Source organism: Cebus imitator, unplaced genomic scaffold, assembly GCF_001604975.1.
Source record: "Cebus imitator isolate Cc_AM_T3 unplaced genomic scaffold, Cebus_imitator-1.0 Scaffold184, whole genome shotgun sequence".
In the NCBI taxonomy this organism is placed as follows: Eukaryota; Metazoa; Chordata; class Mammalia; order Primates; family Cebidae; genus Cebus; species Cebus imitator.
The window spans coordinates 2,017,632-2,027,505 of record NW_016107499.1 but is presented as its reverse complement, the minus strand read 5'-3'; the positions used below and the strand labels follow the sequence as shown (position 1 = coordinate 2,027,505).

Below are 9,874 nucleotides of genomic sequence, written 5' to 3'. Positions count from 1 at the left end.
AAGGGAGGAAGGGACAGAGTAGGGAGGGAGGAGGGGGAATAGAGGGAGGAGGAAGGAGGAGAGAGGAAAGAAAAACAAAACAAACAAAACACACACACACAGAATTAGCACCAGCGGTAAATATTTTTTATCTCCAATCCATATAGTTTCCAAACACAGGGGCTTCAGGTATGTGGTCTTATTACAAAATTTTCATTAGGAGCAGCTTTGTATATGTGAGAACTAAAAGTATTACAAAATAAAAGTATACAATAAGTGTTCGTATGTAGCATCTAAATTTTGATTGTCAACTATTTCTTAGAGTCAGAAAAGGCTGGGAAATCAAGAGGTACCACAGATACTGAATTGTTTTGTTTTCTTTTGAGAAGAAGTTAGTGCTAGAGAGGGGAGAATAAAAGGGAATACTTCTTTGGTGTTTGTGCTTGCAAACAGACCTTTCGCTTGCTAAGAAGGTGGATACATTTTCAGTGTTTATATAAGGGAAACCTAGTAGAATCAATTAATGATACAAGAAAAATTTTACCCACTCCTGTTTGCAGAGGTGGATTAAATTTTCTCGGCTCTATTGCTGATATATTTTATTTTCAAATAATAGTTTTGCTACTGTTATCTAACAATCTTGAATTAATGTTATCAATGTTGCTACCACAAATAAAATGTTTATACTCATATTCAATAATCTAATCTTCAGTTGTACCTTCTGCTCTTATTCCTCTTGTTTCTTCTGTATTCTTGATGTTGGTGATTATTTAGGTGAAAACAAGTTGGAATGTCCAATTTAGATTCTTGTTTTCTTGCCATTGTTTTATCGATGTATATAAGGATTAAATTATTTGTGAGTTATTGATTGAAAAATTTTGTTTTTCTATTATTCTTAAATGTGTGAAATGGTTGAACAACTAGACAATAAAATGAATTTTTGTTATTGGGAACGTGAAGACAGTTTATCATCAAATACAGTTTTATACATTGGCTTTTTACCTTCATTAGCTATGACCGTCTATTGAGATACTGGACATTGATATATTGGATATTGCCTAATAACAAATGTCTATTGGGATATTGGATATTATCTATTGTCTATTGTCCTTTGTTGGTTTAAATTATATGATACTTTTCTTAGAAATTCTTTAGGACAATATCCAATATATTAATAGACAATTGTTAATAGACAATATCCAATATATCCAATATTGTTTATTATCTATTGAATAAGTGTCTCTATTGATAATTGTCTATTGATATATTGGGCATTGATATATTGGATACTGTCTACTGACAATTGTCTATTGATATACTGGTTGATATATTGGATTTGTACAAATATATGTCAATGAGCCCAGGATAGAAAACACTGTGATTCTGGGGTTGCATATAATACCTAACACTCTAGAAAATTAAATGTTAGATGTTTTCCAAATTATTTTTAAGTGAAGCTAGTCCATTTTGGATGTGAACTCTTAATTCGATATTAATTTTAAAGGTGCCCTTCATGGTATGTGCCCTCTGGAAAAAGAGTATTTTTATTTTTATATTTTACAACATCAAATCTTGTCTAGATTTGAGTAGAGAGGAAGAGAGGAAAGTTCAGAAAAGATAAACTTTATCATTCTAATTTGTATGTACTCTAAGTTCTGCTGGAAAAGTTAAGATACATGAAAAAGTTAATAGAAAAACAATTTGAATTATCATCCTTGTAAAAGTACCATCCTTCAATAGTTATGTTCTAGATGCTTGGGTAAAATACATATGCATATATCCTGCACACACGTGTATACATGCCTACACTCATGCACAAACACACATCTACACATTCATTTGTAACAACTACCACCCTGTAAAGCTGCCATACCTAACAATTTTTTCCATTGCATATCACATTTATCTTTAAACCTAAGAAAGCAATGAAAGGAAATTTAAAATTGTCTCATTGTCTCATATATATGAAACAATTAAATTTCTATTTCTCAGCACTTTATATTTATCTCCTTTGACCTCCTTGACCAAAAACATGTGTTTGCTTCTGCCTTCATGAGGATTTCTTAGCTCTTTGAGCTTCTTTGCTCTACTCCCTTTTCTAACCATAGTCAGTGTCCCTAGGACATCTTTTTAGACTGATTTCCTACTTACTCCACTCTACCTTGGCAAGTGTGTCCACACTTACAGTTTCAAATACTATATCTGGCATTTTTCTCAGCTTTTCCTTTACTCACATCAATCTTTTCTTATCACTATCACCATAATTTTTCAGGTTTATCTCAGTTTACAACCAGAATGTGTCAATATCTGAATACTGACAAAAACAAAATTAAAATCGGATAAACTTTTTAAGATTGACATAATGCATATTCCAATATCAGTTCTATATGAATGATAATTAAAGTTTTTGTTCCAGTCTCTATATCATTTAGCTTATGGTTTGAACTTTTACTTTAAAATTTTCTCCAAATATACCATTTTGGATGTTCTTTTGTTTTAACAAAATGATTTATGTTATTTCAATATATCTTCAGTAATTCCTAGATTAAATAATCTTGGCATGCAAATTTTATTTTAAAAATTATTGCAAATTCCATTTGTCTTATAAAATCACCAATGTAATATATAAAATTAATTCTAAGGTGGAAATTTAATGATTGGAGAATCCAAAGCTTCAGCTTCTTATGTGATATCAGGATGATTAACTTCTGCACATAATTTTGCATATAGAATTTTTAAATAATCTATGTTATACTGAAAGATATAATGCATGGTTTACTGATAGAGAATGCTCTTTTTTTAATCAAGATTGTATATAAGTTTTCTATCTAAAATGTCCAAGTTTACTTAGACCTAGTTGTGTGCTAAAATCCAAACCAAAAGGAAGGATTCACTGTTTTGTCACTGAAATTATTATTGCTACCGCTGATTCAAAAGTTGGAGACATTATCATGTATAGTAAGTTTCCATAAAAAAACTTTTAAGTTAGGTGTTATTCAATATTGGGGATGTGGCCGAAAAATATCCAAAGTTTTCTGGAAATACGTGCCTTAAAAAAAAAACAAAACACTATTATTAAGATACATAAACAAGGCAAAGAGCAATAAAAATGGAAGCAAGTCATTATTTTATAGCTAAGGTATTTTAAAATATGAGTTAAACTTTTTATTTAGCCTTGTATCTGATAATCAAAATAAGCAAGAAGTAACAGAAATAACAGTACTGAAAACCCTTTACTTATAAATAATAATAATGTGCCTGTAGAGAATAAAAGTTACTCTAACACTGCCTTGTAATCATGCCTTGTAGCTATTGTTTTATGGAGATCTACTTCAATAATTGTTTCTATAAACAAATGTCCTCCTTTCTTCATTGTTGTATTGAGAAACCCAAATGAATAGGCTCTTTGCTAGACTGTTGACATTTAGTTCATTCCTTGTAGATAAGGAGTGTAAAAATGTTTCCATCAAATATTAGACTGCAGAGATTTTGTTTGCAGAGCCCCTATCTTTTTAATCTATTTATCTGTCTAATCTATCTATTAACTGTCTATGTATCCACCCACCTACCTACCTGTATCTTGAGCTATGGAGGTATCTATGCCATATTTTTATAAATAGAGGAAATGTTATTTAGGTTGGAATTGGCTATTTTGAAAGTTTTACGGGATGTTTCAAATTTTATTCAGATGAAACACACCTATCCTTTCAACTTATTACATGCTTTTCAAAAATATTTGAATGATGTACAGTGTGGTTTCAAAACCTGTTAACTGGGTATAATTCAAACCAGACTTGTCAGTAGCCATGCCAGTATTTACTTTAACATTTTGTACTTACAACCTTTAGAAATCCAGAATGAGGTGCCATCAGGATGAAGAAAATGACTAAGACCTGCAGTGGGTCAGCAGTAGGACCTATGCAAGATATCTGGGAAGCCGAGGAAGGTATGCAGAAGAAAAGATCAGAAATTAAGGATTATTTAGACATTGAAGAGGAGCTATAGTAAGTCGGGTAAATAAAAGTATTTTACTAAATACAGAAGGATCAGTGTACTCAGTCATTTAATCCTGTTAGAACATTTGACTCAAGCCAACCTATCCCCACTTTGTTTTCCTGTAATCTTAACAATTTTCAGATAATTGTTTCCTGCACTAGTATGTCAGAGTCTAAAGATAGACTGCCAGCCTTAGAATTAAAACAAAGCATCTGTTGCAAAGAATAAAGCTGCTTTTTCCCCTCAAATAGCTAAGATCTGTAGTAAACAATGAAAAAAAATTGTAAAGTTGTTTTGTTTCTCAAATTAGAAGTGCCAATAATATTACTGCCCTATTTGAATGGAACGTACATGATCTATCAATAATTGTAATTTAGCTTACTGTTTCTTTGTAAATTAAACCAATACAGGCATTTTCAAAATGATTTCAATATTATTTACTTTGGATAAATCAGTCACAGTAGAAATTATGCACTCTCAGCTCTTTTAGATACCTCATGTAAGTGGATTCATGCAATATTTGTTCTCCTGTGACTAGTTTGTTTCACTTAGCATAATGTCCTTCAGGTTTATGCATGTTGTAACAAATGGTAGGTATTTCAATTAGTTCAGGCTACTATAATAAGTTATCATAAATTGGATGGCTTAAACAACAGCATTTATTTCTCAGAGTCCTAATGACTATGAGGTTTAAGATCAAGGTATTGGCTGGTTTTGTTTCTAGGGAGGGTCCTCTTTCTAGTCTACCATCTTGATATATCTCTACATGACAGCGAGGTAAAGGAAGCAAGCTCTCTCCTATCTCTTAGAAGGGAACGGTCTTCATCTAATCACCTTCCAAAGGCTCCATCTTCAAATACCAACACACTGGGAATTAGGGTTTAAGCATATGCATTTTGGATGACACAAACATTCAGTCTATAGCAGGAAGATTTCCTTTTTTAAGGCCAAAATATATTCCACTGTATGTATATACAGCATTTTCTCTTTTCCATTCAGCAGTTGGTTGACATTTAAATTGGTTCCACATCTTGATTCATGTGAATAATGACTGAAATGAACATGGTAGTGTGGACATCTCTTTGAGATGCTGTGAGTAGAGAGACATGACAAATTGTTATTCAATGATATAAAATATCACTAACAAGAATCATTAAGTTCTGGAGATTTACTGTACAACCATATACTTACAGTTAACAGCACTGTATCATATTCTTTATAATTTATTGAGGAAAGATATCATGTTGTTTTCATTATTTTCTTACCCCCCACCCCGTCCCTCACACACACACACACACACACACACACACACACACACACAAAACAAAACAAAACAAAACAAAACAACTCTCTTAGTTTGCCCTTAAACTTCTCCAGGTCCCATTTTAAACCACTAATGTACACAATCCTATGTATCAGGACACAAGACAGGAGTCAGTATGGATTTAAATTATAACTACATATTACTCATGAGAGAAGGGGAGACCACAAGTGAATCCAATATTTTCTCTCTACTTCCTGCTGGTTCCTGATGTTGACATACAACTCCAGTCCTTTCTTGGGTGTGTGTGTTTTTTGTGGGATTCGTGTTACTTTAAATTTATTTTACTAATGTCTTACAGTAAGTGTGAGGAGTAAAGACAGGGATGGGGTAAAGGTAAGGAAGAAGAGAAAAGTATCTTTCAAGTTCCTTGAACTATTGAAGCATGTGCTAGGATAAGAAAATTTAGTAAAAGCATCATGTCCTTTCACCAGAGCTCTTAAAGGAGATGTGGAACAGAGACAGGGCAAGTCTTCAGCTGTGGCAGAAGTGACTGCTGGACAAAGAACAAATCCTGCATCAGCCTTGGCACACGTGAAAGACTGGGCAATGCAGATGCTACACAGTTGGGCAGATGAAGAGCTGACTGGCCAGAATCTACTTCTAGCAAGCAAGTAGGCATATGCACACCCCTTCTCTGGTCTGAATGTCTCTTCCTCTCTGGCAGGACCCCATCAACTGTGCAGCCATGGGGTAAATGATGGGGAATTCTTTTAGAAAAGAGAAAGATTACTTTTTTTTATATTTGCTTGTGGTTGATTAACCAGAAGTGGTTTCTTTTACTTTGGGGTAGTAGCACTGTGTTCTCCCCAACACAGAAAAATATCCAACACTTAGTACTCATAAAAGGCATAGGAGGGTGAAAGCAAGGACTCGTTAGCACTTAGACTAGTGGGAAGCGGAATACGTGAATTCTAAGGGGTAAGGGCACGAGAAAGCTAATTCTATATCATCACAAATGAACTGACACATAAAGGACACCTTGGCTTTTTCCACTCATAGAAACCCTCACTTCTTCTAGCTTACACTTAAATCACTTCTAGCCTATACTACTAAATCTAAGATCAGCATAGTCACAGTTTGGGATAACTATTTGCTGTGCTTCTAAAGTAAAGGTGAAAAGCTACATCCTTAATAGTTTTTTCCCCTAACTAAATAGATTTGTGTAAGCAAAAAGCCTAAAGTCTAGGGATATTTTTTATTATTTTGTTTGGCGAAACCCTTAAAATTCAGCACTGCCGTTTTTTTTAACCTACAGGATTGAAATAATATGAAACAGGCAGGGATGAGTCATTATGCAAATCATAGACGTGGTCAACACGCATCTAATTTTACCCACTGAGCAAAGAGAGCTAATGGGGGTAAGTTCTTTTGACAAAAACCAAAATGTGTTTAAATGGGAAGACTACTACACTAGACAATTTTTTTCCTGCATGGAAAAAAAGGATATATGAAATTGAGGGAGGTAGAAGGTGTGCATTAAATAAACACATATTAAACTATTCTATCAGAGTGGAATTGGGTGTGGACCATTAGTTTATCTATGGCAGTAATCTTATGTTTTAGGTATCTAGAGTAAGATTATTTAGCTGGGTAATGGCTGAGTAACGTCAACAATTTTAATTTCAGTTCACAGCAAATGACGATGATCACAGACTTAGTACCTTAGTTTGTACTTCCTCTGCACCTGAATCATCGATCACTGTGAAGCTTGGGCTGAAAGTCAGAAAGCTGTATTCTCAGATAACTCGTCTGTGATTGCTCCAGGACTGCAGTTTACTTTAATCTAAGCGGTGGTTTTCTTATTAGAGAATGTAAATATTAAATACTAAACATGAGACTGAAGCCTTAAAGATATTTTATAGTGGTGGCAGGTGTTATGGTTTAGGAATAGGCTGTTTAACAAGTCAAATGCATATCATTTCCTTTTAAACATTAACTTTTTCAAAGCAGTGGCATTTTATTTTTTGGCTTGAAATGGTGGTTTCTTCTATATTTGATTTCTCGGTTTTCTTAGTAGATATTACTGTCTCCTCTAACATTTCTTCAAAACTTTCCCCTATCTGGGAGGTTTGCTTAGATGCTACCTTAGATGCCTCCTTCTCCTGTTTCTTAAGAGATAGCCCAGAGGATGAGACTTTGGAGGTTGTAGAACTGAGGATTCTAGGTGGGAGCAGATAACCTGGATTGGGAAGTGGATTCAGCCCCGAAATGCTTAACCCACTGGTGCTAAAACGTGTCTCTTCACCTTCCAGCAGTTCCCCGTAAGCTGCTACCTCAATGTCAAGAGTCATTTTGACATTGAGCAAGCCCTGGTATTCCCGAAGGTGGCGTGCCATCTTACTGTGGGTGTTCCTCAGATCATTCTCCAGCTGCCCAGTGCTATCCTGGTAGCCAGCCACTTCGGCACTGTGCCGCTCCTCCAGCTCCAGGATATCCCTCTCCAAGGACTCCTTGGCCCCGCACAGGCTCTCGATCTCGATGGTGCGCGCCTGCAGCTGGCACGGTACTCGTGGATCTCCTCGTGCTGGCCTGGACGGCCTCGGTGCTGCTCGCCACCTGCTGGTTCAGGTTGGCAAACTTGAACTTGTGCCATTACTCCAAGGACTGCAGGTTCTTAGTGGCCAGGGACTCATACTGGGCGTGAATCTCCCTCAGCGCCAAGCTCAGGTCTGTTTTAGCCACAGCCACGTCCACCTCGGCTGCGGCCTGTGATGACAGCTGAAGCGTGGCCAGCAGCTTGGCTACCTCCTTATGGTACACCAGGCGCACGAAGGCCAGCTTGTCTAGCAGCGACTCCACCTTCTACTCCAGGTTCGGGCGGGCCAGCGTGGCGCCGTCCACGTCGCGCTGCTGCGCCTCAGGGCGCGCTCCGCGCTTCGCGTCCACAGCTCACTTCCTCGCAACGCATCCGCAACAGCTGCACCTCCTCGGCCAGCCAGTAGCGCTCCAGCAGGGCCTGCGCGTGCGCCGAGCTCGCCTCCTCCAGTTGCGCGCGCAAATCGGAAGAGCTCGCAGATGCGCGACGGCTCGGCGTGGCGCTGCCTCAGCGCGGCCTGCTTGGTCTCCAGCGCGCGGTTCTGCGTATCCAGCTAATGCACCTTCGATGAACACCGTGAAGCGGTCATCGAGGCCCTGCAGCTGCTCCTCGTTGGTGCAGCTGATCTTGTACTCGTTGGTGCGCGCTGTTGTCTGGCTTAGGTCCAGCCTGTCAGACGCCGGCGGCCGGCGGTAGGCCAGGCCGAGGCAGAGGCAGAGGCCGAGCGACGTGGCCGAGGAGCAGTTGATCCAGGAGGCCACATTGCAGCGGGACACCGACTGCGAGCGGAAGCTGCCCGCGCCGCTGACCCGGAGAGGCATGGACAGGCGAGAGCCATCCCCAACACTTTAAGGTAGGAGGAGGAGGAGCACAGGTAGTGCTCTCAGCCAAAGTTCATGGTGCTGGGATGGTGCCGGGCATGCGGCTTCGGTGGGAGCAACAGAAAAATGGAAAAGTGTGGCAGGCAGGGCCCCCAGTCCTTTCATCATGAGCGATACATGAAATGAGGAAGGGGTGAAACTGTGCCTTTACGGAATTACTAACTTCCCGCGGATTTAGAAAGTGCTGCTGGTCATCTGAGAGTTAACCGTATATATAAAAGCTTCATCAATCCCTGCCGCTTTTAAGAACCTTTCTATTGACAACGCCACAGTCTTTTCTCAAAGATATAGCTGCTTGATATTTAGCAGAACATTCATGTATGCATTCAGTATGAAATGCATAGATATCTGCAAATATCTGCTAAATTTATGAATTCATAAAACATTTATAGAGTGAATATTTTATATTAGGTATCACTTTAAAACTGGGCATAGACTCATGAATCACATAGTGAGGGTATTGCTCTTGTTAAGGATTCAGTTAAGAGAGTTGAGTGTTATATTGAAAAAGTGAAACAATATTGTACACACAAGGTGTATACTTGCATTGGGTTGCAAGAGGATTCTTTTTCTTTTTTTTTTATTTTTTACTTTAAGTTCTGGGATACATGTGCAGAACATGTAGGTTTGTTATATAGGTATACATGTGCCATGGTGGTTTGCTGCACCCATCAACCTGTCATCTGCATTAGGTATTTTTCCTAATGCTATCCCTCCCCTGGGCCCCACCCCACAAGAGGCTCCAGTGTGGGATGTCCCCCTTCAATCCATGTGGTCTCATTGTTTGACTCCAACTTATGAATAAGAACATGCAGTGTTTGGTTTTCTTTTCCTGTGTTTGTTTGCTGAGAATGAAGGTTTCCAGCTTCAACCATGTCCTTGCAAAGGACATGAACTCATCCTTTTTTATGACAGCATAGTGTTCCATGGTGTTTACGTGCCACATTTTCTTTATCCACCCTATCATTGACAGGCATCTGAGTTGGTTTCAAGTCTTTGCTATTGTGAGTGTCTTTATAGTAGAATGATTTCTAGTCCTGTGGTTATATACCCAGTAATGGGATTGCTGGGTCAAATGGTATTTCTGGTTCTAGATCCTTGAGGAATTGCCACACTGTCTTCCACAATGGTCAAACAAATTTACACTCCCACCAACAG

The 9,874-nt window shown here is 38.1% G+C and overlaps 1 pseudogene; it reads right to left on the bottom strand.

Annotated features, from left to right (window-relative positions):
* Positions 1–6,557: 6,557 nt before the first annotated feature.
* LOC108316222 lies at positions 6,558–9,599 on the bottom strand (annotated as a pseudogene).
* Between the last annotated feature and the right edge of the window lie 275 nt (positions 9,600–9,874).